This window comes from Podarcis raffonei, chromosome W (assembly GCF_027172205.1).
Source record: "Podarcis raffonei isolate rPodRaf1 chromosome W, rPodRaf1.pri, whole genome shotgun sequence".
Taxonomy (NCBI): domain Eukaryota; kingdom Metazoa; phylum Chordata; class Lepidosauria; order Squamata; family Lacertidae; genus Podarcis; species Podarcis raffonei.
In genome coordinates, this window is record NC_070620.1 from 229,546 (window position 1) to 254,228 (window position 24,683).

At 45.9% G+C, this 24,683-nt stretch overlaps 1 pseudogene; it reads right to left on the minus strand.

Moving 5' to 3' along the window:
- Positions 1-1,370: 1,370 nt before the first annotated feature.
- The window catches only part of LOC128406099 (inositol polyphosphate 5-phosphatase OCRL-like), a 33,794-nt pseudogene continuing 10,481 nt past the window's right edge, over positions 1,371-24,683 (minus strand).

The following is a 24,683-nucleotide window of genomic DNA, read 5'->3' on the forward strand; positions in this document are numbered from 1 at the left end:
ACTCCCATGCCTCTTCTCCCCCACTGTGCTCTGGTGGGGGAACTGGCCCTACTTCTCCGCTACTCCTTTGGGACTCCCCTCTGGTTCCCTGTTTATGGATCGTCCCCTCTGGGATTCGCCTCGCCCTTACCATAGGCGCCCCCTCCTGGGAATCTTCTGATTCGCTGGAGAAGCTCATGGAATCTCTCGGTCCACTGTCATATTCCCCTACGCTCCCCTCTGATTCCTCTCCTCCGCTCTCTATTTGCTCTCTCCCCTGCTCTTCTGCTCCTGAGCCTCTGACACTTACATATTTAAATCCTAAGCCTATCTCATATTTGCAAGCTTTTCCAGTTAGGTTATCTTGACATATTTAGCTAGATACTCTTTGAATTTTGTCCATTCTTCCTGGTACTCCTCCTCCTTCTGGTCGCGGACTCTTCCCGTCAGGTGGGCTAGCCCCGGGATTCTGGAGAATCTATGTGACTAGATGCTTGTAATGTATGCCAGGCAATCTGGCACAAGTGGGTAGGGTTGCCATCCGCCGGGATTTGGCCGTTGGAAACCAGGGTCCATGCGGGAAACGCTTGAATGTCCAGGAAAATCCAAAGGTATAGCAATTCTGCACGTGGGGAGTAGGGACGCAAGCGCAAATCAGAATAAAGCAAAGGCTGGGAAAGTTCAAACAGAAACACACACACACACACTGTTCCTCAAGATTTGTGTTTAAGACACAGGATCATAGAATTGTGGAGTTGGAAGGGACACCGAGGACCATCTAGTTCCGCTTTTCCCAATCAGGGGTCCGTGGCCCCATCCCTTGCCTCCCTCCAACTAATTTTCTCTCATATTGGCATGGCAATAGCATACATTTTATGGGCGGTCTTGTTGTTTTTAGTATACCTAATATCCTTTGCTTATTACCCCACATTTTGAACCCGCAGCCCTGAGATTAAGAGTGTCACGCTCTACCAACTGAGCCACCCCACTGTAATTATCCCACACCTCCCCTCTTGACGAAGCTGCCTGCACAGCTGATCTGCCGAGGAAATGTCCTTCTGCAGGCATGGTTTCAATCCAAACAGCAAATACTCGTGGTCAACTCCAAAAGTGCAGTCAAGAAACCCTGCTTGCCAAAGAAGAATTGAACGCACCCTTGAAGCTCCTTTGCAGCCATGTCTTTACCTGTCTCCACACCTGACACCACGTATGATGCTAGATGTGGGGCCTGCGGGCCTGTCAAGATTCCCCACCTCTGCTCTATCTAGCCAGGCTGATGTTTTCAAATGGGGGTTAAAGCTGTGAAGCTGTTTGGATGCATGACTGGACTTGACTGTGGGCATTTCATTGTGCTGTGTCCCAGAGCCTTAAGGATGGGCTGGCCTAGGAACCTAAGCCACCAGGTATATAAAAGTCAGGTCCACTCCAGCCAAGAGCGAAAGAAAAGCACCAAGCAGCCCTGCTCCCCAACAATGCCCCCCAAAGAGGATACGGATCGTCTCGGGAATGCTGGTGTCCAGCCACTCAGTTATCTCCTGCAGCTCGTCCTGCGTGCCCGGGGTCTGGAAGAGGTCCTCCTGAAGCAGAGTATCACCCATGCGTTCGGAAGGGATGAGGTACATCCTGGATAGCATGAAGAACAATCCAGCCCTGGGGTGCATAATGTGAGGTCGAGGAATGCCACAATGGAGAGAAGCCCATCACCAAGAGAGCTGGCACAAGGGCTGAGAATTGTATCCCGCCTGCTTTCCACAGTAGCATTCCTACTACCCTTCTCCTGATTTGGGGCAATGGGAGAGTGAAATCATTCCCCGCTTCTTCTAGTGGCGAGTCTCAGAGAGCCGCTTTGCTAGGGAGAGACAGACAATGGTTGGGAACACTTGGGTTCTTCTGAGCCGCTCTAAGGAAGACCGTATGCTGGATGTCCCACCCGCTGCCGCTCCACCAAGGTGCCACTATACTCACAGCAGGAGCTTGTAAGAGCGAGTCGGTAGCTAAGATATAAATCAATTGTGGCGTTTGGAACCTGCACACCCCAAAACTGGTACTGGATTCCAGCCCACACCCATCCTTTCAATGGTACCGTCCCCCTCAGCTCACCTGGTGGCAGGCATTCTTGAAGAGGTGGTCCACCAAAAGCCAGATCTCCTTGGCCGCTCAGTGGAGTCATCACCATCCTGGGGTACGATATCCAGAAACTGCTTCTCCTGGAGGTCCAGTGACAAGCGGGGCTGGCATGAGAGCCTGACAGAATGTGTGCCTGTATGCATTCTTTCCTTGCTCCAGCTGGGTGGACAAGTCTTGCCCTCTGAGGCCACAACTAGGGCTGGGCGATAGCTGGCTTTCAACACGGTGATATATCACTAGCTAAACATTGCAATACACCAATATATCGCAATGTCTGAAATAAGATGGAGCTATGTAGAGGCATTGGCTGGCTTCACGGTTTCCCCCGCATTGTGATTTTTGCTGCCCCCTGCAGGAAGGCAGGGGAAAGCTGAACCGGCAGAGTCCACAGGGGCTGCAGGAATCTCGAGAAGCATTGTCTGGCTTCACAGTTTCCCCCCACATGGTGTTTTTTGCATAGTACACACACACATCATGATTCGCAATATACTGCCAGGTCAGAAATTATGAAACCAGTCTCACTATCTAGACTTCAAGCTGAGTTGAAAATATATCGCCCGGCCCTAGCCACAGCAAGCATCTCAAGTGGGGAAACAAAAAACAAATTGCTCACACCCCAAATCCAAGCTCCCCCTCCCCCTATTAATATGCAGCTCGTAATCCTCCCACTGCGGATGTGCAGTTCACCCAAAAGCTTACTGAATATGCAGCTGTGGACATGGGGTTTGGCTAGAGAGCCAGTGTGGTGTAGTGGTTAAGAGCAATAGACTCATAATCTGGGGAACCGGGTTCGTGTCTCCGCTCCTCCACATGCACCTGCTGGGTGACCTTGGGCCAGTCACACTTCTCTGAAGTCGCTCAGCCCCACTCGCCTCACAGAGTGTTTGTTGGGGAGGAAGGTAAAGGAGAATGTTAGCCGCTTTGAGACTCCTTCGGGTAGTGATAAAGCGGGATATCAAATCCAAACTTCTCTTCTTCTAACATTTTATTTAAATTGCTGGAACCTGCCCTGGGACCTTAGGGTGAAGGGCAGGAAATAAGTAATAAAAACAGCAACAGAACATGGATGGGTCTTCATAGGTTGATGGGCTGCAGCCCCAGCCAGCATGATGAGATGATGGGGTCACATGTTCACCACCCCTTGTCTAGAGCACGATGCAGAGGCAGTGGTAGAAACTGAGCAACAGCTGGAGCCCCAGCCCACGACTTTGTCTGGGCAATGCAGCACACAGCAGCTGGTGAACCATGCCTCCGGCCTCCTTCCCATCTTCCTCTCCAGAAATGTTCAGGGTGGTTAGTTCTATCTCAAGCTACCACATTCAAGAGAAAGAGAAAGAGAGGAGGGGGGAGCAAGAGAGCTTTAGGAGCACAGCAGTGGCAAGCAGCCCATCACTAAAAGGAGTTGGCAAGGATGGAGAATTTGATCCCCTCATCCCCAGGGCAGCTGTTGATTAGGAACCAGTTCATCCCCCCTCCCCCCCCCCCCGCCAATACTCCCCACCCCTGGAGAGAGAGAGAGAGTGCATTGGTGTGGGGAATGACACATACTGTATCAGAGTCTTAGTGCAAGAGTAGCTGGTGCATGCTAAAGAACACAGGAGCCTTGCTGGGTTAGATCAGCATTTTGTTCCCACAATGGCCAACCACATGCCCTTGGGAGTCCATAGGGACATGGGGACAAGAGCACTCTGTCCATCATGTTCCCCAGAAACTGGTAATCAAAAGCATGTGGTTTGTGATAATAGTGGCAAGAAGTAGCCCTGACCGGTAGCCACTGATAAACATATCCTCCATGGTTCTAAATGTCTACAGCTGTCCAAATTGACAGTCACCACTGTCTCCTTGTGGCTATGATAATACACCCAAGTAGATCTGATTTTGAGAGGAGTGACATTTCCCTGAGCCACCCCAAAGCACCCACTACCGCTTCCCAAATGCCAGTGCTCAGGTGGTAAGAGTAAGCCAGAGTGGCATAGCCTGTGCAGCAGTGGCTGAGCACAGAGACAAGGAGAAAACTGGCTCTTGGGGCCAGAGGGGGCTGGCGCCTGCATCATGAGACTGGGCTTTCTGCCTCCCGTGCTGCCAATCGCAAGCGGACCCAGAGTCAAGCAGCGCAAAATCAGTTACAAGCAGTGATGGCAAATTCTGGTTTCGTCTCCGTTCTCCTCTGCCGACTTCTACAAGGGCCACGTTGAGACTAGGGAAGAGACCAAAGCAGAGAGCTAGAGCCACCACCTGGACTGGATTTGAGTCAGAAGGCAGGCAGGTGCGGGTTGCCTGAGAGGAAAGTCAGGTTGGTGGGGTAGTGCCTGGTTTGCCCTAAGGGACCAGCTGCCACTGCATGGAGCAGCTGCTGATCGCTGACAAGGGCAACTCCATTTACGTGCCTTCGAGGCACATGCACACTGCCGCAAAGCTGGAAGGGGCACTTGAAGGGGCAAAAATGTCCCCCCCCCCAAGAGCACCAAAGCGGCAAAGCGGCATGGAAACAGCATCTCGACTCCCTCCCAGGAGCTTTGGCACCGACCTCTCAGGCCTGCGGAGAGTTGGAGCAAGGAGTTTTGCAGGGAGGCTGCTGGTTTTCAAAAGGCCTTTCAAAAGGGTTTCCGGAAGTTTAGAGGGTGTTTGCAGGCTTTTCCAATGCTGTCCCCAATATACGCAATTTCATTTAAACGCACGGTACCTCGGAACGCAACCCCCGTGTAAACGGGGTGTTGCCTGTACCTGATTTGAGCCCGCTACAAGAACATCTAGAGGATAGCAAACCAGCTGTTACCTTTTCTAGGAAGCTGTCTTCTCCCTGAGATCAGAGGAGGAAGGCAAGAGCAAAAGACAACCCAGGGTGTTAATGGCACAGGCCCTGAGAAGAGAAAGAAACAGCCCGTTGGCTGAACCGTATCTGGGCAGATGGCAGGGAAATGCACACGGTTCAGTGGCCCTGCGAAAGGGCAGGTGGGAGGACCAGAACCTGGGATGACTCAGTCAAGGCAAACAAAGGGCATGAACAGCACACAGGAAGCGGATGCACAGCTACAGAAGCTGAATGCAGCGGAGGACCCCCAGCCCCCACATTTCTGAGTGGAAGAGCAGCGGTTTTTCAAGCAGGCAAGCAGAGTGGGAAGGGTAGACATCCAGCACATGAACCTGCCAGGTAAATCAACCCCTTTCCCTACCAGGTCAATAAGTCTGGTGACGGGAACTTCGCCAAGCGGCTGCCTCATCCAGCACAAGGCTTCCAAGGAGGTCCCGAAGCAGCTTGGTAGGTAGCTCCCACTGATGGTGAGGAAATAGTCCTTGCCACGGTCAAGGTGAAGGACAAAGGTAGCCTCAATCTTCTCTTCCTTGCTGACGTACACCTCCAGGGAAATGTCCCCCGTCTCACCTAAAACGGGAGGAGGTCAGGTAGATACACTCTTTGGCACAGCCAAGTTGGCTTGTCTGTAAATTAAAAGTGAAGACAGTGAAGAATTGAACAGAAGGACACCATGCTGGATCAGGCCAATGGCCCATCTAGTACAGCATCCTGTTCTCACAGGTGTATGGGGGAAACCTTAACTTCAAGAATTAGGAAAAGAAGCGACTCAGTTCCCACCCCCACCCCACTTTCCTCTCTAGTCCTCCAAAGCAGCAGCTGCACAGAAGATGGTGACAGGATACTGGGGGGTGAGAGAAAGTGATCCTAACAAAAGAATATAAAAAGGGAAAGGATTTTTGCGCCCCCAATGTAACTTTCTTTTTTAGTTTACATTTCATTGAGTTTTTAAAAGTTTGGCTAGTTCTATATGATCCCCAAGATATTTTTGTGCCTCCACAACATAAAAATACGCTTCTTTTTTAAAAAAAAGTAATTTTGGGACGGACTGCTCTCACTGGTTCCCTGCGATGCCAAAAGGTGTTTTGGGACCCTCCAGCATTGTTTGGCTTCAATTCATTTGTGTGTGTGTGTTTGTTTAAAGCTGGTCACACACACTTTTACACTTTGGGCTCAGCTGCTTTGACGTGTGGCCCTTGGAGGCTTGAGCATGGGGCAATGCAGCCCACAAATGTTAAGCCTCCCCTGCTCTACCAAACTCCCAAGGTTTGAGGGAGGAGGGTTGGGAAGAGGAGGAGAAAAGGAAGGCCTTCCCTAGATGACCCTTGCGGTCCCTTTCCAACTCTACAGTTCTCTGATTCCAGAGAGAGACGCGCTGGGCTCCAAGTATCCCTCGCAGGGCTCAGCGCGAAGCCATGGCTTCCAATACTGGCTGTCACTGAGCTTGGGGATAAAGGAGAAGTGGAGGGTGACCTGCCCGTTGTTTGTGATCTGGAACTTCTCCTTCTGCAGCTGCCGGAACTTCACATTCTCAAGCGGAAACTGCAGAGCAAAAGGGGGGGGGGGAGGAAAGAGAGTGCTTGCCTTCAGCAGAGGCAAGGAAACGTGCTCCAGGGGGAAGTTTGTCCTTGGCCCCGGGCTCTCATTTAGGGGACTGCACATGCAACAGGTCCACGTGGGGCTCTCCAGATCTTGCTGCACTTGCCACTGGCCATGTTGGCTGGGGATGATGGGAGTTGTAGTCCAGCATCTGGAGGGCACCACACTGGCTACCCCTGGAGTCTTTGCCTGCGAGGAGGAGGAAGAGGCTGCCGCTCAGTGGAAGGGCATCTGCCTTGCATGCAAAGGTCCCAGGTTCTATCCCCAGCATCTCCAGGTAGGACTGGGAGAGATCCCCCGGAAATCAAGACTGAGCTAGATGGGCCAAGGGCTTCTTTCCCCCCTGGTCTTTTTGCAGCAAACCCTCTTTAGGGGGTTGGAGAGGATCCTATTCGTCTTTACCTCCCTCCAGGGAGGGAAGGAATTCGTTCTCCATCCTGTCCATCAACTGAACAATACCCTCCACAACCTTCACCTATGGGGGGGGCAGAGCACATTTGTTGGGGCTATGGACTAAAGGGGGGGCATGAGTTAAGAGCAGAAAGGCCTGACACACCCCCCTGTTCCCAGCCCTGAAAGAGGCAAGTACTGTAACTCTGAGAGCTTCCCCAGGATGGCAGCAGCTGTGACTTCCAGAGCCAATGGGCTGAAGCCAAATGCTCCAAGCCAAGTACCACAGAAGCTCCATTGGATGAATGGAGCCAACGGTTAAGGTATACAGTTCAGCCCATGTGGTCTGCCATGCCTGCAGGAGCAGCGTGTACTCAGAAGAGTGGGGAATGGAAGCCTAGGGATTTAACAGAGCCAAAACCTGTCCACTCCTTGCACCGGAAGTCCTTGGCCAAGGAGGAGCTCTGTGGAAAGGGGCCTGGTTGTTGGTCAGGGCCTGCCCAGATTCGAGGAGGTGCCACATGGCAGGCAACTAAAAACCCTGAATAGACGATAGCCCTGGGCAGGGCAGGGGTTACCCCTGTGAGGAAGAGGGAGCTCCTTTTCAATTCCATGTGGCTTCGGTAGCTGAGCTGATTCACGCTGCCTCCTCTCCAGAGGATTGGCTCACACCATGCTGGCACACGGCACTTCCCACTGCAAGGAGACAGTTGGACTGGCTGAGGCAACACACAAGGCTCACACAGTCAAACTTTGGCTCCACACACGGCCTGTGATCTTGACCACGGTCAAGAGCTGGAGATGATGCCAGGAGATAGAAGGTGCCATTCTAAGTATGCAAGTGGGCAAGTCTCCACGACCGGATGGGTTGTCTTCCTGCTACTACAGACTTTTGAAAGAGTGGCTATTGCAACCATTGAAGGAAGTTTGTAATGAAATTTTGGAGGGGAAAAGGGCACCAGAATCGTGGAAAGAGGCCTACATTACACTAATACCAAAAACAGAGACTGAAAAGACTCAACTTAGGAACTACCGTCCCATATCCTTATTAAATGTGGATTACAAAATCTTTGCTGACATTTTAGCTAAGAGATTGAAAAAAGTACTGATTGAGGAGATTCATAAGGACCAGGCGGGCTTTCTCCCGGGTAGACATCTGTCGGACAATTTAAGGAATATAATTGACATTTTGGAGAAGTTAGAAGTGAACATAAACACTAAGGCAGTTTTGATATTTGTGGACGCGGAGAAAGCCTTTGACAATATTTCTTGGAGCTTTATGAAAAAGAACCTACAGGGTATGGGGGTAGGCCATGGTTTTGAGAATGGTATTGGTGCAATATATTCAGAACAAACGGCTAAACTAATTGTAAATAATGTGACTACAGAACAGTTCAAGATAGAAAAAGGGACACGACAGGGATGCCCAATTTCCCCCCTGCTTTTTATTTCGGTCCTGGGGGTTTTGCTGAACATGATTAGAAGGGACCGGATGGTTAAAGGTATACAGGTCGGAGTCAAACAGTTTAAACTAAGAGCGTTTGCAGATGATCTAGTTTTGACACTACAGGAGCCAGAATCTAGTACTAAAAGAGTCTTAGAATTAATTCAAGAATTTGGTCAGGTTGCAGGATTCAAATTGAATAAGTTAAAAACCAAAGTTCTTGAGAAAAACTTAACACCGATAGAGAGAGAAAAGTTCCAGAATGAAACAGGCCTGACTGTGGTTAAGAAAGTGAAATATTTGGGGATTAATATGACAGTTAAAAATGGGAATTTGTTTAAAGACAATTATGAAAAATGTTGGGCTGAAGTGAAAAAAGATTTAGAAATTTGGTCAAATTTGAAGCTTTCCTTGTTGGGTCGAATTGCAGCTATAAAGATGAATGTATTGCCTAAAATGTTGCTTTTGTTTCAAACTTTGCAAATTTTGGACAAAATGGATTGTTTCAAGAAGTGGCAGAAAGACATTTCTAAATTTGTCTGGCAGGGCAAGAAGCCTAGAATAAAATTTAAGATATTAACTGATGTAAAGGAAAGAGGTGGATTTGCCCTGCCAGACTTTAAACTCTACTATGAATCAGCAGCATTTTGCTGGTTGAAAGACTGGCTGCTTCTTGAGAACACAGACATTTTGGATCTTGAAGGTTTTAACAATGTTTTTGGGTGGCATGCATAGTTGTGGTACGACAAGGTGAAAGCACACAAGGCTTTTAAAAATCATATTGTCAGGAGAGCACTGTTTAATGTTTGGACTAGATACAAAGATCTATTGGAAAATAAAACTCCAAGGTGGTTGTCACCAATGGAGGCTAAGGCTCAGAGAAAACTTAACATGGAGGCCAAGTGGCCAAAATATTGGGAAATTTTGGAACAAGAAGGGGATAGACTGAAACTGCAGAGTTTTGAGAAACTGAAAGATAAAGTGCGAGATTGGCTTCATTATTATCAGATAATGGAGGTTTACAATTTGGACAAGAAAGTTGGTTTCCAGGTGGAAAAATCTAAATTGGAAACAGAATTGCTAGATTCCAAAACTAAGACTTTGTCAAAAATGTATAACTTGCTGCTGAAATGGAATACTCAGGATGAGACGGTTAAATCTGTAATGATTAAATGGGCACAAGACGTTGGACATAATATCATGTTTGCTGACTGGGAACAGTTGTGGACCACCGGGATTAAATTTACGGCATGTAATGCCTTTAGAGAGAATATTATGAAAATGATATACAGGTGGTACATGACCCCAGTCAAGCTTGCAAAAATCTACCATTTGCCCGACAACAAATGTTGGAAATGTAAGGAAAATGAAGGTACATTCTTTCACCTTTGGTGGACGTGTCCCAGGATTAAGGCTTTCTGGGAAATGATATATAACGAATTGAAAAAGGTATTTAAATATACCTTCTTGAAGAAACCAGAGGCCTTTCTCTTGGGCATGGCTGGCCAAGTGGTGCCAAAGAAGGATAGAACTTTCTTTATGTATGCTACAACAGCAGCAAGAATACTCATCGCAAAGTATTGGAAGACGCAAGATCTACCCACTCTGGAAGAATGGCAGATGAAGCTGATTGACTGTATGGGTCTGGCAGAATTGACAAGCAGAATCCGTGACCAGGGAGAAGAGTCAGCTGAAGAAGACTGGAAAAAATTTAAGGACTATTTACAGAAATACTGTAAAACTAAGGAAAGTTAAATGGTGTTGGATTGAAACTGAGGGGTTTCTAGCTGTAATGATATAAAGGAACATAGATGGGGGGAAAAAGGGTTTGAAAAATAAGGTAATGTTATAAGCTGTAATGCTTTAAAAGAAGGATTTGCTGAACAAATAATCTTAATTGGGATACAAGGAGGAGAAGTATGAGGAGGTCTGAGAAATTTGTTATTTAAAAGTATGAGTTATGAATTTTATGTTTTTGTTAATGTTTTTGTTTGTTTGTTTAAAAAAATTGGAAAATCTAATAAATATTCTTTAAAAAAAACAAAACAAGAGCTGGAGATGATGGGGCTTGGGAGTCCAACTTCTGAAGGGGCGGACCTTGCAGGTGTGCAGGCATTTTGCCTCATGGAGAGAGTTGTCAGGAAATCAAAAGCTGCCTTCGACCAGGTCAGAATGAATTTCTGACCTCCCCCAGTTTGGATTCCTACATTGCAGGGGGTTGGACTAGATGACCCTCGTGATCCCTTCCAACCCCACAATTCATTAATTAAGTCTACTCTGGCTGGCAGCAGCTCTCTGTGGCCCAATCCTTTTTCAGGTGGAGGTGCCATAGAGTTTCAACTTGAGACTCTGCATACAAAGCATATGGCACACCACCAAATGATGATCCTTCCCCAAAGCAAGGGGCCCCGTTATTCTTGTTCAGACACTATTTTTTCAGTGATCCAAAAGACCCTTTCTGGCACCTGAAATGCTGCCCAAAGGAGCCTGCCGTTTTCCGGCTTCGTCACTACATGTTCCGCCTGTCCTTTTGATTTCCCCATTACCACAGCAAGAGCAATGAAACTAGCAGGCCTAGGTGGCTTCTGACAGTTGTCAAGAACCACAAGAATATGCCAAATCCTGGATGGTGAGGCTCAATGGCTACTAGCCATAATGGCCACCGAACATACTCCACCAAGAGAAGCAGTATGGCTTGGAGGAGGGGAGCGTGCTGTTGCATCTCATTGGCCAATGTGAGAACAGGATGCTGGGCCAGATGGACCAATGGCCTGATCCAGCAGGGCTGCTCTCATGTTCTTATGCCCTGGCAGACTCATCTTGAGAGAGCACCAAGTCTCATTCCCAGACTTCCTTGACACAAACAGGATTCTCTGCTTATACACGCCATGAAACAGAGGATGCTGGTTATCAGGACAAATGTGGGAGAAAGGCTGCTTGTGGAAAAGGAGCCAAAACATTTCCAGAGACTTTGAGCAGGGACGGCTTGAGGAAGACAAGATATCACAGCCTTGCATTTCACAACTCGCCTAGCAGCCTTTGGCAACCCGGAATTCCATGCAAGCAAAGTGAGCAGGTGAAGGAGAGCTGGATCTCTCTCTTCCTCCGTGGCTTGGTGTCCATTCTGGCTGCAGAGGAAAGGAAGTCCGCCCAGCCCTCAACTCTAGCCCTCCTCCAACAGCTTGCTTAGCAGAAAGCCATTTGTTACTAGCCTGCTGAGGAGGATGGAAAGGCAGGACACTACTAGCATCTCAGCAGACTAGGAAAAACAAACAAGCCTTGCAGAAGAATGATTGAGAGGACTTACTTACAAAGGCTCAACTATCAAGCAGGATCTGTTTTAGAGTCAAATTTGTAGGTCGGGATGAACTTGATCTCTCCCTCTGTGAAATCAGCAAAAGCTGTCTTTTGGGTACGCTGAATGTTTAGCTAAAGCCAAAAAGAAACCGCTTATCAGCAGAGAAGCAAAAGACCCCCTGTTGCCTGACAATGGAGTCTATTAACAGCCACTGTTGTGCTGGAAGACCAAGGTGAAGTACTAGTAGGTTAAAGCTAAAGGTAAAGGGACCCCTGGTTGGACAGTGTTCTCGAAGCTACAAACATGAGTCTGACCAAACTGCGGGAGGCAGTGGAAGACAGGAGGGCCTGGCGTGCTCTGGTCCATGGGGTCACAAAGAGGCGGACACGACTAAATGACTAAACAATAACAACAACAAAGGGACCCCTGACCATTAGGTCCAGTTGTGACCGACTCTGGGGTTGCGGCGCTCATCTCGCTTTATTGGCCAAGGGAGCCGGCGTACATGTGGCCAGCAGGACTAAGCTGCTTCTGGCGAACCAGAACAGCACACAGAAACGGCGTTTACCTTCCCGCCGGAGCGGTACCTATTGATCTACTTGCACTTGGACGTGCTTTCGAACTGCTAGGTTGGCAGGAGCAGGGACCGAGCAAGGGAAGCTCACCCCGTCGCGGGGATTCGAACCGCCGACCTTCTGATCGTCAAGCCCTAGCCTCTGTGGTTTAACCCAGAGCGCCACCCGCGTCTCTACTAGTAGGTTAGCCAAGTGCAAAAAAAGGGGTATACCTGCTGAAATCCTATCTTATACACACTTATTAAAGGTACAGGATGCTTGTGCATTTTTGCCCCATGTCATCTTAAATTACTTTGCTGCATCACACGACAGGAAAATCCTTCCATTGCATCCGCTAGCTCTCGCCCGGCACAACATTTTAGAATAATTAGGTTGATAATGTCCTTAGGAGGACAACCAAATTTATTTATTTTTTTATAATATTTTTATTAAACAGTTTTTATAATCACACAAACAATACGTAATACATAACAACAACAAATACATAAACAAACAATAACAAAAATAAAACAAAAAAAGAAAAAAGGAAAACAAGTACCATTTCATATCCTAATTTCTTAAACCTTTCTTCCTCGACTTCCTCATGCCTCCCTTTTCTGTATTCCAAATTCTAATCAATTACTCAGCAAATCTTCCCTTATTTTACTTTAAATTTAAGCTAATCTTCCTTATTCTCCTTGTCTTAACCATTGCTAATAGTAACCATTTACTTTCCAGTCCAACATCATTCTAACTTTCATTAATTTTGTAATATTTCTTTAGATAGTCCTTGAACTTTTTCCATTCTTCTTCCGCTGCTTCTCTTCCCTGGTTTCGGATTCTGCTCGTCATTTCTGCCAAGCCCATGTAGTCAATCACCTTCATCTGCCATTCTTCCAGTGTGGGTAGATCCTGTGTCTTCCAGTACTTTGCAATGAGTATTCTAGCTGCTGTTGTAGCATACATAAAGAAAGTTATATCCGTCTTTAACACCCCTTGGCCGACAATGCCCAAGAGAAAGGCCTCTGGTTTCTTAGTGAAGGTATATTTAAATACCTTTTTAAGTTCATTATAGATCATTTCCCAGAATGCCTTAATCTTCGGGCACGTCCACCAAAGGTGAAAAAATGTACCTTCCTTTTCTTTACATTTCCAACATTTATTATCAGGCAAATGGTAAATCTTTGCAAGCTTGACTGGGGTTATGTACCACCTATAAATCATTTTCATAATGTTTTCTCTTAAGGCATTACATGCCGTGAATTTCATCCCGGTGGTCCACAACTTTTCCCAGTCAGCAAACAGAATATTATGACCAATGTCCTGAGCCCATTTAATCATAGTTGATTTAACCGTTTCATCTTGTGTATTCCATTTCAGCAGCAAATTGTACATTTTTGAGAGATTCTTAGTACTGGATTCTAACAATTCAGTCTCCAATTTTGATTTTTCCACCTGGAAGCCAATTTTACTGTCCAATTTAAACACTTCATTTATTTGGTGATAGTGCAACCAATCTCTCACCTTGTCTTTTAATTTCTCAAAACTCTGCAATCTCAGTTTGTCCCCTTCCTTTTCCAGAATTTCCCAATATCTTGGCCACTTCGACTCCATATTTAACTTTTTAACTGCCTTAGCTTCCATTGGCGACAACCACCTTGGGGTTTTGTTTTCCAGCAAATCTTTATATCTGACCCAGACATTTAATAGTGCTTTTCTGACAATATGGTTTTTAAAACTTTTATGTGCTTTAACCTTGTCATACCACAAATATGCATGCCACCCAAAAATATTGTTAAAACCTTCCAAATCCAAAATGTCTGTGTTTTCAAGAAGCAGCCAATCTTTTAGCCAGCAGAAAGCTGCCGCTTCATAGTACAGTTTAAAGTCTGGCAGGGCAAACCCCCCTCTTTCCTTTGAATCCGTTAATATCTTAAATTTAATTCTGGGCTTCTTGCCCTGCCAGACAAATTTAGATATATCTTTCTGCCACTTCTTGAAACAGTCCATTTTATCCATTATTTGTAATGCTTGGAACAAAAACAACATTCTTGGCAATACATTCATTTTTATAACTGCAATTCGGCCTAACAAGGAAAGCTTCAAGTTTGACCAAATCTCCAAATCTTTTTTCACTTCTGTCCAAGTTTTTTCATAATTATCTTTAAATAAGTTCACATTCTTAGCTGTCATATTTATACCCAAGTATTTCACTTTTTTAACCACAGTCAACCCCGTCTCATTCTGAAACCTTTCTTTTTCAACCTGTGTTAAATTTTTCTCCAATACCTTAGTCTTTAACTTATTCAATTTAAACCCTGCCATTTGACCAAACTCTTGAATTATTTCCAAAACTCTTTTCGTACTAGCTTCTGGCTCTTGTAATGTAAGTACTAGGTCATCTGCAAATGCTCTCAATTTGTATTGTTTAGCTCCGACCTGGATCCCTTTAACCAACTGGTCCCTCCTAATCATATTAAGCAAAACCTCCAGGACCGATATAAAAAGTAGTGGGGAGATAGGACACCCCTGACGTGTCCCTTTTTCAATCTTGAACTCTTCTGTAACCACATTGTTTACAATTAGTTTTGCTTTCTGTTCAGAGTATATTGCACCTATACCATTTTCAAACCCTTGGCCTACCCCCATCCCCCGGAGGTTCTTCAACATGAAACTCCAAGATATGTTGTCAAAGGCTTTCTCAGCGTCCACAAATATCAAAACAGCCTTAGTGTTTATATTCACTTCCAACTTCTCCAAAATGTCAATTATATTCCTTACGTTATCCGACAAATGCCTTTTCGGGAGAAAGCCCGCTTGGTCCCCATGAATCTCCTCCATCAAAACTCTTTTCAATCTCTTTGCTAAAATGTCAGCAAAGATTTTGTAATCCACATTTAGTAACGAGATGGGTCGGTAGTTCTTAAGTTGGGTCTTTTCAGTCTCTGTCTTTGGTATAAGTGTAATGTAGGCCTCCCTCCACGTATCGGGTGCCTTCCTCCCCTCCATGATCTCGTTGCAGACTTCCTTCAAAGGTTGTATCAACCCTTCCTTCAAAACTTTATAATATTTGGAAGTCAGTCCATCCGGTCCAGGTGATTTGCCCAACGTCATACTTTGAATGGCATCTTCTATTTCCTGTGCTGATATCTCCTGGTTCAAAATAGTCTTACTTTCCTGCGAAATCTTTTTCAGCCCATTTTTCTCGAGGAATTGTTGTATGTCCATTTCTTTCTGCGGCCCTTGTGTGTACAGTTGTCTAAAGTAGCTCTGAAAACAGTTCCTAATTTCCACTGGGTTACATATGTTCTTTCCTTCCACTTCTAAGTTTGTTACCATGTTGAGTTTTTGTCTCTTCTTTATTTGCCAAGCCAATAACTTGCCACATTTATCTGCAGATTCAAAAGTCTTTTGTCTCATTTGTTTAATTTTCCATTCTATTTCTTGATTCATCAGTTCCATATATTGTGTTTGATACAATTTAATTTCTCTTAAAATCTCTTGCGATTTTGGCTTCAGTCTTAGTTTCCTTTCCCCTTCTTTTATCTTTTCCAAGATTTTCTCTTTCCTCTCATTTTGCTTTCTTTTCTTTAATGAATTTTGTTGTATCAAAAACCCTCTCATCACGGCTTTACTTGCGTCCCATACTATTCTTTTTTCTACTTTAGTCCTTAAGTTGATTTCAAAATAATCTTTCAAAGTTTTTTGGGCCTTCTTGCAAATATCCTCGTCTCTAAATAAGGTGTCATTCATTCTCCATCTGAAGGAACCAATTGTTGTTTGCTTCATCACCATCTTAACTGCGTTATGGTCGGAGAAGGTTTTTGGGCAGATTTCCACTTTCTTTATGTTCGACGCCATACTGCTAGTCACCCAAATTTGGTCAATCCGTGTCCATGTCATTTTGGCTTCAGAAAAGAAGGTTCCCTCTCTTTCTAATGGGTGTTTTGTTCTCCAAATGTCAATCAAGTCCATATTGTCAGTCATTTCAAAAAAAGTTTTTGGTAGTCTTCCGTCTTTTGTGACTACCTGTCTTTGTGCTTTGTCCATATTTGTTGAAACTACTCCATTCATGTCACCCATCATGATTAAATTGTAATCCATATAGTCCATCAAAGTCTCATGCAACTTCTTAAAAAATTCTGCTTTCCCTTCATTTGGTGCATATATTCCCACTATCAAAAATTTTTCTCCTTGAAATTGAATTTCAATTGCCAAATATCTTCCTTGATCATCTTTAAAAATTTGTTTCGGTTGCAAATTTTCCTTTGCATAGATCACCACTCCTCTCTTTTTTACTCTGTCTGAAGATATAAATTCTTGTCCCAATCTCTTATTTATTAATAATTTTCTATGTGCTCTTGTCACATGAGTCTCTTGTAAACAAATCAAGTCCAATTGGTCTTTCTTTAAAACGTGAAATATATTTTTTCTTTTTCTGGGATTATTCAAACCGTTACAATTCCAGGTTAGAAGTTGCAAGGCCATGATGGGGTTATTTGCTTCCTCCTACAGCTCCCAGTTGTTGTTCGTCCTTTGTCGGTGGTTCTGTGTCCGTATCTAGTGGTCCCTTGCTTGAAGGGTGTCCTTGTCCTGGAAACGTCTCTTTCTGTAGGTCTTCTTCGTGTTCTCCCAAGAACTTGTCTTTATCACTCACTGTCTTTATTCTTCTTTTCTTCCCCTTGTATTTAAAAGACAAGCCTTGGGGAAACTCCCACCTGAATAGTATGTAGTTCCTTTTCAGCAGTGTCACCAAGTCCTTGTAAGGACCTCTTGCATCCAAAATACTTTTGGGAATGTCTTTAAAAATCTCAATGTGGAAATCTTCAATTCGAAGGGTTGTTTGGTAATGCAGGTTCAATATTTTGTCTCTCTCCTCCTTTGATCTTAAAGTTATCAAGCAATCTCTGGGTCTGTTCTTCCTCTGCCTTATTCCCAGCCTAAATGCACTCTCTATCTTGAATTCTTCCTTATTCAGCTCCTGCTTCCAAAAGTCAGAAAATTCTTTTGTCAAGTAATCCACCAAGTTGTCTCCTTCCTTTTCCGGCACAAGTCTGATCCTTAAATTTTTCTCCTTGCGTTGCATATCTTGCATAGAGAGTGCCAGCTCATACTCATCTAGTTTCCTGTACACCGGTGGAAATTTTTCCTCGGCAGCAGTTGCAATTTCCTTAGCTTCCTCAGCTATCTTTCGTGTTGTGGATGAATCTTCCAGTAATTTCCCAATTGCTTCTGCATTGGAGTTCACTTTGTTCCCGAGGTCAGTTATACTTTTAGTATTTAAGTCAATTTTCCCAGAGATTTCCTCAATTTTATTATTTGTTTCAGCACCTTGCTTCTTTAATTCCTCCAAAGAGTCATTTATTTTCCCCAATGCCTTTGCAAATGCTTCTTCTGAAGACATTATTTTCACTTTTGCCTTTGTGACAGCTGCAGTTCCGGAAGCCCCTGATATAGAGGCCCTTCTTTGCATAGAAAGATCGACTTTGTATTGTCTACCAGATCTCAAAGTTGTTTCTTGTGAGTCCTCTTTCTGTTTACCATCTGCCATAACAAAGTCTTTCACTCAAGGTCATTCCCACACTCTTAAGCTGTCAGAAAAAAAAAATTTCTCAGGTTTTAAGCTCCACTTGTTGCTGAAACTATTCACAAGTCCTCTAGAGGGCGTAAAATCAGTTCTTTAACTTCAAATTGTTCCCACACCTTCCAAAAAACAAAAGCCCTCCTAGTCCCTTTCTTTGTAAAAGATCCAAATCAATAGTATCCTGCAGATAACTTACTGTGCAACAAAATAAGATGTTTCAAGTTGAGAGTAGCCAAAGTCAATATTACAGTTACTTTTTAGCCTTATTGTAGCGACAGTCCTTAGCCGGTTCCTTTTCTCCGGCAGTCCGACCCCCAGGTAAAGGAGCAGCGGTAAACAGTTCAATTTCTTTTAAAACAGGCAGGAAATCACTTTAAAGTCTTCTTCCCCCCCCCTCCTGCCTTCGGGGGAGGGAGTTCTTTGCTTGGTGGTGGATTTCTTAGTTCGCAAAACTCTCCTGTCAGGAGGACAACCAAATTTAAGCACAAATTCGACCCACAGCTGTGAGGCATTCGCGAGCTTTTTTGCGGAGAAAGTCCTGTTGCTCCGCCATGACCTCCCTGCCAATTTAGATACAGTGACTGAACTGGAGGCCCCTCGACTGTCTTCGGGTTCAGTGTTGGACCATTTCAATCGGCTACTCCCTGCTGATGTGGATAGATTCCTCCAAGCTGGTAGGCCCACCACCTGCCTCCTCGATCCGTGCCCGTCTTGGCTGATTAGGGCGTGTCCAGATGTTGCACGGACCCCCCTGGTTGAAATTATCAATTTGTCCCTTGGCATGAGGACATCCCCAGGGGACCCGAAGGAAGCAGTGGTATGTCTGCTCTTAAAGAAAAACTTCACTAGATCCTTTAGACCTATCCAATTACCGGCCAGTTTCAAATCTTCCATATCTGGGTAAGGTAATTGAGAGAGCGGTTGCTGATCAGCTTGGTAGGTTTCTGGAGGAAACATCGGCTTTAGGTCCATTTCAGTCCGGGTTCCGTCCTGGTTTCGGGACCGAGACGGCTCTGGTTGCCCTAACAGATGATCTACGTAGACAACTGGATCGAGGCGGGTCAGGACTGCTGATTCTTTTAGATTTGTCAGCAGCCTTTGACATGGTCAATCATGATCTTCTGGACCACCGCCTTGCCGACGTGGGGATACAGGGTATAGCCCGTAAATGGCTGTGCTTTTTTATCTATGGTCGGGGACAGAGGGTGGCGCTAGGGAGGGAGATGTTGTCGTGCCACTCCTTGGTGTGTGGAGTGCCGCAGGGCGCAATTCTCTCCCCGATGCTTTTTAACATCTTTATGCCCCCCCTTGCCCAGATTGTCCGAAGCTTTGGGCTGTGCTGTCACCAATATGTTGATGACACTTAGCTCTACCTGCTGATGGATGGCCGCACCGACTCGGCCCCGGACACACTGAGCAGATGCTTGGAAGCTGTGGCTGGATGGTTTCGTGGGAGCTGATTGAAACTAAATCCTTCGAAGACAGAGGTCCTATGGCTGGGTTGGGATGGCATGGGGATGAGGGACCAACTCCCTTCTCTTGCGGGGGCCCAATTAGTGCCATTGCCTTCTATTAAGAGTTTGGGTATAATCCTTGACACCTCCCTTTCCATGGAGGCGCAGGTTACAGCAACAGCCAAGGCGACATTTTTCCACCTTCGCCGCATCAAGCAGTTGGTCCCTTACCTTTCCCGCCCCGACCTGGCCACAGTGATCCATGCGACGGTCACCTCCAGGCTTGACTACTGTAATTTGCTCTACATGGGGCTGCCCTTGAAGTTGTCCCAGAAACTCCAGCGGGTGCAGAATGCTGCAGTGAGGCTCCTCACGGGGTCTCTGCCATGGGAGCATATTCACCCAGTGCTTTTCTAGCTGCACTGGCTCCCGGTGGAGTACAGGGTCAGATTTAAGGTGCTGGTTTTGACCTTTAAAGCCCTTCACGGCTTAAGACCTTTTTTTTAAAATATCTTTTTTAAAAGAAGTCAGCGCTCTCCATCCATGGCATGCGGCTTCACTCAGCAGGGGAAGCAGTCGACTCACAGCACCACAGCCTCATCACAGGAGGAGAAAGGAAAAAGAAAGAGGGGGAGGGAATCAAATTGGCTCCAAGCCAAAGGCCAGGCGGAACAACTCTGTCTTACAGGCCGTGCAGAAAGAAATCAGATCCCGCAGGGCCCTGGTCTCATGAGAAAGAGCGTTCCACCAAGCTGGAGCCAGTGTTGAAAAGGCCCTGGCTCTGGTTGAAGCTAATCTAACTTCCTTAGGGCCTGGGACCACTAGGGTGTTGCTATTTATAGACCTTAAGGTCCAGTGTGGGGCATACTGGGAGAGGCGGTCCTGTAGGTCTTAAGCCGCGGGACTTCCGGGTTAGCGCCATCGCCTAATGGCGGATTCCCTCCGAGCTCCGGAGGGAATCGGCTCAGCAGGGGTCGGGTTCTGCCGCGGCGGCGACGCGGGGACCCTCAGAAACCACAGGCGCTGAAGCCTGTGGACCTGGTGACTCGGCGGGCACCATTTGCGCCCCCCCGACCCGTGAAGGAGCCTTTTTAAAGGCTTCGGAACGGGGGACGGAGAGCGGTGCGGTGCTGAGAGTCGACTGCTTCCCCTACTGAGTGAAGCCGCATGCCATGGACGGAGAGCGCTGACTTCTTTCTCTGAACATTTGGACTAAAAGTAACAACCCGTGAGTAATACAGAAATTGGACTTAAAAAGGGAAAAATTTTCTTGGGAATTAGGCACGACCGGGGAAGGCACAAAGAGGAAGTCCGTCTACCCGCCTTGTAAACATCTTAAAGCAAGGATTTGATAACTAAGGTTGAGAGAACACCTTTCTCTTTAGTGAATAAAAGCAAGTAACTCCACGTTTTGGCAATATAAGTGATTTTGCTGGAGGATAAGAGCTAATATTGAGAGCGGAATTGTCACCCCTCCCCCAGGACCCGGGAGCGATCGGTGAGAGAGCCTGCTGAAGAGATATAGAAGACTTTGACAGCTGTCAAACTAGCTGTCAAAGTTGGGGAAAAAGGAGAACTTTGTTTCTGTTGTCTTTGCTGGTTATATTTGTTACAATTTGGTAATAAATTGTTAAAAATAAAGAAGAAAAGGCTAATTTGACTTTTGGGTTGGAACTGGAAGATACTAAGAAACCAGAACTCCTCTAGAGGGGGTTCAGGGACATTACAAGAATGGCTGTAAGTGGAAAAATACTGGCTGAACTGGAGAGGACTTTTTTTCTCTTGGGAAAGTTACAAGAACAAAGTGATGTTTTGGCTACAAATGTTACAATATTGAATGAAACAGTAAATAAAACTACTGAGCCTGGGAGGGATTTGACTCAAGTCTTTGCAGCTGAACAAAAAGTTTTTGCAGCTGAATTAAAAATCTCTGCAGCTGAACAAGAAAAGAAATCTGAGAAATTTGAGAATGTGAGGAAAGAGATATATGATGATTTGAAGGAAAAGGAAGGAGGAGCTATAATGTCACAGATGATTAAGGAGAGCCAGAGGCCTGTTAAGATGGATACAAAGGAAAATAAGAACAGGATGATGAAAATTTGGTTTGAATTGAAGAATGGAGAATGGAGAGATCTCCTCATGTGGAGATCTGAAGACCTATGGATTACAAACCTGGCTAAAGTGGAAACTGGAGCTTTTGGGACATTTGGACTTAAGAGAAGCAAGAAACAAGATTTCGGCTCCACTTTTAAATATGGAGGTCTGGCTGGAAGAAACATGGACCTTATTAGGACAGAGCTTCTTCGAGATTTGGTGTCTAATACAAAGGACTATCAAAAAAACCGGCAGAGAGGAATTGAGAGAGAATTAAGAGCCTCGGACGTGAGGTCACCAGGCTGACAGCAGATAGACTGATGGACATTTGTTGGGGTTCGGAACCGGGAAAGGGGGGGGGGCTTTGGGAATCCAAAGGGTGTACAATTATACTCTGTTTCTTTTTATTCTGTTTTGCTACTAATATAAAAATGGGGAATTCGTGGAAGGGAATTGGGGTCGACCTTAGAAAAAGATTTTTAAGAATAAGTACTGATGTATAAAGACTGAGGTTTATAAGTTAAAATTGGTTAACTAAAATGAATTAAATATAATAAGGTAAAATTTGAGGACAAGAACTTGCTGAGCTAAAAATTGGAACTGGAATACAAGAAGGGGAGGTGTGGGGAAGTCAAGGAAATATGTTATTGAAAGTAAGGAATGTAAATTTTATGTGTTTTTAATTGTTTTTTTGTTTTTTCTCTATTTTTTGAAAACTTCAATAAATATCTATATTTTAAAAAAAACATACAATTCCCATCATCCCTGATTACTGGCCATGATGGCTGGAGCCAACAGGAACTGCAGCTCGGTAACATCTGGCAGACCACAGGTTAGCCATACCTACAATAGACAATGTTATATGTACCAATAATCCATACAAACTGTTAACAACCACCAGAATACACCCCCGACACTAGGAGCAACTGCAAAACCATCCTTTTGCATCCTACGTTGGCTCCCAGGACGTTTCTGAGCACAATTCTCAGTGTTGGCGCCAACCTTTAAAGCCCTAAATGGCCTCAGCCCTGAAAGAGTGCCTCCATCCCCATTGTTCAGCCCAGGCATCAGGGTCCAGCACCGAGGGCCTTCTGGCGGTCTCCTCACTGTGAGAAGCGAAGTTACAGGGAACCAGGCAGAGGGCCTTCTGAGTAGTGGCACCTGCCCTGTGGGACACCCTCCCGTCAGATGTCAAGGAGATAAGTAACTATACAGCCTTTAGGGAAGTTTTTAATGTTTTATGATGGTTTTGCATATGTTGGAAGTCTGAGGCTGCCCCCCCTTCCCTTCCTTGCAGCATCCTCCTCAAAGGGCTAAGGCATGACTACGCTCACAGAGTTGAAATCCACCGTAAGGTGCAGCAATCAGGCCTCTGTTTCAACACAAAATACCAATGATCCTTATGCCAAGTGGGAGAAAGGTCGTCAACATGATGAACACACAAACCTTGGAGAGAAAAATGTAAAACAAAAAGCATCAGCAATTTAATTGGACTTAATGGAAGTCTCTGCTGATAAGAACATGTGAGCAACGCAGATTTTCCAGACAGATGCAAAACCTAGAGCAGGAAACCTTAGACCTTTAGATATTGCTGGACAGCAGCTATGCTGGGGCTGATGGGAGTCCAACAACATCTGGAGCGTGTGCTGAGCTAGGAAAGCCCTCTAACTGGGAAACTGCAGAGCAGTCCTACTTATTCCAAGGCAACCCTCCAACTTAATTGGGACTTGCTTCTAATTCAGGTTGCACAAACCTGCAACCTTAAAAAGCATTTGTAGAAGTCGCAGTCATCCTATGTTATAGCTACACTTTGCTCCTAACTGTCTGAAAGTGGTTTCTCTAGCCTAGGCTGGGGTATCCCAGACAAAGGAAATAAACAAGGCAATATCCTAAACCACCACATATAACACAAAGATGTCTCTCACCTGGTCGTAGGTCAGAAGTCTCTGAAGCTCATTTTTAGTGATCAGTTGACAGTGCTGGAAAAAAGCAAAGAAACCACAGCTACAGGCTAGCTCACGGGGTCGGGGGTCGGGGGTTGGGGGGCAGCCTGCTGCCACTTCCTGCAATATGTAGTAAGACTGGTAACTAGGATTGGGCAGTATGATCATATTAGGCTAGTGCTCTGTGAACTAGACTGGCTCTTGAACTGCTTCCAGGCCCAATTCAGAGCATCCCATTTGGCCTTTCAAGTGTTTCAAGGTTTGGGAAAAGGGTACCAGAAGAAGGCCCACTTATGTTTGCACTGCCTCTCCACTGACTAGAATCCCTTTCCCAGGGAACTCCTGCTCTTTCAAGCATGGCAGGGCCTTTTCAGTCATGGCACCCGACCTTTCAGAATAATCTCCCAAAGAGGTTCACCTGGCCCCTGCTTTGATGTCCTTTCAGCAAAGACTTTTAGAATTTCCCCTGGTTCTTTAATTCATGGGCAGGGCGCTTGTGGCCCTCCAAACCCTGCTGTAGTACACAGGAACATAGGAAGCTACCTTATATTGAGGCAGACCATTGACCCATCAAGCTCAGGACTGACTACATGGACTGGCAGCAGCTTTCAGGCAGAGATCATGCCCAGCCCGATCTGCACACACTGGTGACTGAGCCGGGAACCTTCTCCATGCAAAATGGCCGCTCTGCTTTCGCGTTACTGCCCTTAACAAACTGCAACTCCTATCCCGATCACTGGAGAAGTTGCCCACATTTGCTATAATCTAATCTAATACATCTCTGCCACTCGGTTTATGTTGCTCTCTACTGGCTGCTCTAGTAGAAACCTTAGTGGTGCAGCTGCAGCAGCAGGGATCGCCGACACTGCACCCTCCTGGTGTTGCTGAAGTGGAACTCTCATGAGCCCCAGCCAGCAAGGCCAATTCTTAGCGATTATGGGAATTTTGGTCTATCAACATTTGGAGAGCACTATGCTGCCTGCCATAAAGAAGGCTGATCACCAAAGAATTGATGCTTTTGAATTCTGGTGCCGGAGGAGACTCTTGAGAGTCCCATGGACTGCAAGAAGATCAAACCTATCCATTCTGAAGGAAATCAGCCCTGAGTGCTCACTGGAAGGACAGATCGTGAAGCTGAGGCTCCAATACATTGGCCACCTCATGAGAAGAGAAGACTCCCTGGAAAAGACTCTGATGTTGGGAAAGATGGAGGGCGCAAGGAGAAGGGGGCGACAGAGGACGAGATGGTTGGACAGTGTTCTTGAAGCTATCTGCATGAGTTTGACCAAACTGCGGGAGGCAGTGGAAGACAGGAGTGCCTGGCGTGCTCTGGTCCAGGGGGTCACGAAGAGGCGGACACGACTAAACGACTAAACAACAACAAATGCTGCCTACCCTGAGCTAC